Here is a 4,849-nt window from a genome sequence, read left to right as displayed (position 1 = left end):
CACTAATTGTAGGAAGTTGATGCTAGTAGGGCAGAATGAGTGGATGCTAACAAATTTATTTCATCAAGTTGTTGATGTGCTTGGTCAACACATGACTTGATATGTTTTTTGCAGTTAACCAATTGATTCAGTTCATGATGGAATCAACCAAATTTCACTAGGTTATTGTGAAGCATGTTTTGAGGTAGGCACAACAAATTATGGATTTTGGTATAGACAAGTTGATGGAGTGAGGCTTGAGGGATTCACAGATGTAGATTGGGAAGGGAGCTCCATAGATCAGAAGAGTACTTCCGGTGGCATATTTAGGATTGGGTCAACAACTATTTCTTGGTACAAAAAGGAGTAGAGATCAGTTTCACTTAGTTCAGCAGAGGTTGGATACATGGCTTTCAGTTTGGAAACATGCAAGGATATTTAGATGAGCAAGTTTCTTGTGGTAATTTTCAGACAAAGGATGGAGCCTATTGTGATACACTATGATAATCATAGTTGCATCAAGCTCTATGAGAATACAGTGTTTCATGATCGCTCAAATCATATTGAGATCAGGTATCATCATCTCAAAGATTGTGTGCAGAAAAGGATAATGAAGCTACCATACATTCAAACAAAGGAGCAGAAAACAAATATCTTGACCAAGGAAATGGAAAGAAGCAGTTTTTTTCATTTTAGAGATAAGTTGGGAGTTGTACATAATCCGTTCCTCACTAAAAGGGAGTGTTGAAAAGTAGCAAGTGAAGGTCTTCTTGACTCGTACCTTAGTTAAGGTAGACCTCTCTCAAGTATTCCTTTAGGATGAACATGCTCCTAGGAATTAGGACAAGTCATGGAGCAGTTTGATTCATGTGCGGAGTTTGAGAGGAAGTTGAGTCAATCTCCAAGAGTGAGTTATATTTGGAAAGGAGAAAGTTAGATATCTTCAAGCACTATTTGAGGCAAGAAAAGTTGAAGACTTATTCGATTCAGTTGACAAGTCGAACTCAAGTTGTATTCCAAAATTAACTTGCCAGATTTAGTTGAGTCAAATTGCATAAAAGGAGGTCGAAAGCCACAATTGTACCATTATCATTTGAGCACGATTTCTGTGTGAAAGATGGTTGCTAGGAAGAACGTACAAGGAGAGACCTATACACAACTTGTGACAAACATAATTTCCTTCCAAAAGTGCGTTGATATTTAAAAAATAATTCCTAAATAATAGGGGTTGTCTAGCACTAAGAAATAGGAGCCTCAACAGCACAAGGAAATAGGGAGCGTAAGTCAGTATCTTGCAAGAATGTTTCAACTAAGTATTAGCAATGAGAATGAGCTTGTTCTCAAGTGAAACTGATTGCCTTGTAATGAATTATATATTTCTCAATTCTGTCAATAAAATTCTATAGATAGTAGAGGGTTTTACTAGTTGGGTTCCCTAGAAAAATATTGTATTGGATTTTGTGTGACTTTGTTTCTTTTATTTTCATTGTTAATTCATTGTAGAGAAATTTTGTGTCTTGGTGCAAGAAATTAGTTTCAGATTTTTCATGGAAGCAGTTGCACGATTTCAAGGAAAATATACACCCGAAGAATCCTAGACTAAGGAGTGCATGAAGGAAGGGGGAAAGACCAAAAAAACCTGTAAGTGTTGAAACCATGTAATTGGGAATAGAGGGATGTTGTGCATATGAACTAGAGTAACTTGTGATTTTCACTGCAAGATATACTTAGTCTAATAATATGGCATAAGTAGGAGGGATGAACCCTTTTAAGTGACAACGGCCCATGAAAGGTCATAGATGACCTAGTTGAAAGAGGCAACCAATGTGTAACCCATCACGCTAAGCAAGAGGCCAGAAAATTATCTTGATGATTTGGTGTGAATTGAAAATAAAGCATAAGAGGGAAGTACTAAGGATTGTGGATTCAATGAAGGGATCCTTTTATGTAGTGCAGACCTAGATTGGCCACACTTTGATTGTTAATAGACTCAAATCGGCCTTACCATGAACAATAACAAGCCCCGACATAATGGTTGAAAGTTTGAGCACTAATTTCTTGAATTTGAAGAAGAGTGGCCTTCATACCCTCTACACTATCTTGCATTATCTTGAACCCTGAATGAAGCTTTCCTTTGTCGGGTTTTGCACATGGGTCGCTAGCCATAAGAAATAGCGCAATGTAGTTAATCTAATGGTGGGGTGGAATGTGGCTCACCCTTCTTCAGTTTCAATCCAAATCCTTGCATAATAGATAAGGGTATCTACTTCTTTGTTAATAGAATGAAAATTGTTGTTAGGGTTACATGATTCTTATTGTGCTAGTTTATTGAGAGATCTTGTAATAATGAGTAGAAAATTTTGTTTTTGTACTTGATTTATTATTTGTTACTCTCTTTATGAATGACACTCTATATACACATTATTCTTGAAAAATATGCTTCTTGTGATGAATGTGAGAGGTGTAAAGTTGTGAAGTAGAATGCATAAGATAACTTCAGCATAAGGCTCTTTATGTACTTTGTAATGTGAATGACCATATCTAAGAAAGTGTAATACCCCACCTATTTTGACGATGTAAATACATCTACCTTTCATATTAGGCTAGTGAGGCAAAAGTACTTTATTGGCCTGCATGCCCATGTAGTTTTAAATATACCGATATGTCAATTTTTGGCTAAGTGGCTAGAGGATCCATGATGTGAATTTTGTAAATATTGTAAATGTACATATCCTGAAATATTAATAAAATAACGCTAGATATAGAGCCCACTCCACGGAAAATGTATGGGGTATGCCACTCCAAGAAAAAAGGTAATGGTTGGGTATTTTAGTGAAAAATGTACATGGGGCCCATGAGTGTTCTATAGGGTTCCACATGGAAAGTTAGGGCCATGCATATATAAAAAAGTGTAGTTTGGGATTATCATCAGTTAATCTTGTAAGAGGTAAGGGGATTAGTTAGTGAGTCCTAAAGAAGGACTCTAAGACTAGCTGATGGCCAATGATTCCTGGGGTTGGACTCTGGACTGGCTAGGACGTGGTTATTAATTTAACCATGTCGTATGGATGTATATTGTCTATGATGTGAGCCCCATTGCTGGCTCCAGGAGCTTGGTGCTCTGAGGGTTTGTTGACCCTGTTTATGGCTTGGCGACCATTGGGTTCTGATGGGAACTTGATGTCATTTTATGGCTTAGAGGATGCATGCATCTCTGGAGCAACACCACTGTTGGGTTGGAACCTTGGAAATTAAGCCTAGAGAGTGCCTAGAGCCCTGGAGGAACATGACTGTTGGGTTGGAACCTTGATCATGGAGGTATGGATATTTTTCGGTTAATGTTTCCTTTGGAGTTGTCATCCCAACTTATGAGTGACCTGGTGGTTGAGATTATAAACCACTAGGTCTATGGTTGGGTGGAACATGGAGAGCCCGCAGCTAGTCAACTCATTAATATAGATAAGTACCATGTTTCTAGATGTCTTTCTGTGTATTATTACGTACATTTATGAATTTCAGTTATAAAACCTAATTTGGGTCAATGTTGTATTATATATTGCATGTTTGTGTTGTGCCTTATTATTTATGTATTATTGGATTGATTAATCATAGTCAGGGTTTCACAAAATTACATGAATTTTTTTGTTGTGGTGCTTAACTATTGTTACATGTGATGTAGAAAATGTTAAAATTAGAAACTAGGTCCAAGTTACACTTTGTATAGCTCATTTGATGGAGATCATGATTAAATTGAATTCCTCTTTTAGAGAGGACCGAAATCGACCTAAACATCATCAAATTTGGACAAGGGAAAGTGTATTTTTGAATTATAAGCCCACTTGTGCATATTTGATCAGGTCAGCCCTAAAGCAAATTGGACACCCTTGGAAGGATATAAATACAAGTGACCTCCACTACATTTCGAAATCATCAAGTATCATTCTTCTATTCTCTTTCTTGTTTTTGGCTTGCATATGTCTGAGGCAAGTATGTGGAGAAATGGGTTCGCATGAAGGTGAAATTGCAGGCTTTGAAGCTTGCGCGTATTTTTTAAGGTTTTTTTTCTCAGTTGCAGACTTGCCAAAGGATAGATTATACTGGTCTCTAGATTGCAGGATCAAGGGAGTGACTGAAAGCTCCCATCGCTCGCATGCCCACTTCCTCCCTGCAACTGGGACCTAAAGTTGAATTTTTTTGTTGATCGAAGTTTTCGCTTGTTGACTGCAGGGTTCGGTAGTTGACCACAAATAGTGACAGTTGATTTCACGCTTTTGATGCAAGGTGTTGAGTATTAACATACTTGGGTTCATCTCATGGATATTGTTTAGTTGATCTTACTGGATAGGTTTATGGATGAAGATATGGATCAGTGTACTCTATTTTGTTGAATCATTCAATGACAATCTAATAAGAAGAAGAATTTGAAAGGGTTTTCCCCATAGTTGGTTTTGTCATAGTCTCTGACCAATCTTGGTGTCTCTATGTGTGGATTTTTTTCTTCAATTGTTCCTTTATGTTTCGCTACATTGATGATGTTGATATTGTTCTTTCTACATAGTTGCATATGTCACTGAAAATGATGTAAATGTGGATAATGTTATGATGTTGTGGGGTGAATTTAATGTGTAAATGAAGAAATGTAGTTATCAAAGCAAAGAACAATATAACCCTATGAAAAATTAACATGGTATCAGGGTTGGGTTGAAGAAAAGTCATGGAGATCACCCCTATGATGACATCATTAATGGAAGCAAGAGAGGATGGAGGAGACTTAAAATAATTATAGGGTTTGAAGGAAACCCTAGGCAATTTGGTTATTAGGGTTTGATGGATACTCTGATGTTGGGGTTTGGAATAAACCTTGGTTTAT

This window comes from Pinus tabuliformis, chromosome 7 (genome assembly GCF_031772625.1).
Source record: "Pinus tabuliformis cultivar Carrire ecotype Pingquan chromosome 7, CPIR1, whole genome shotgun sequence".
NCBI classification, from domain to species: domain Eukaryota; kingdom Viridiplantae; phylum Streptophyta; class Pinopsida; order Pinales; family Pinaceae; genus Pinus; species Pinus tabuliformis.
Note: the sequence above shows the minus strand (reverse complement) of the source record.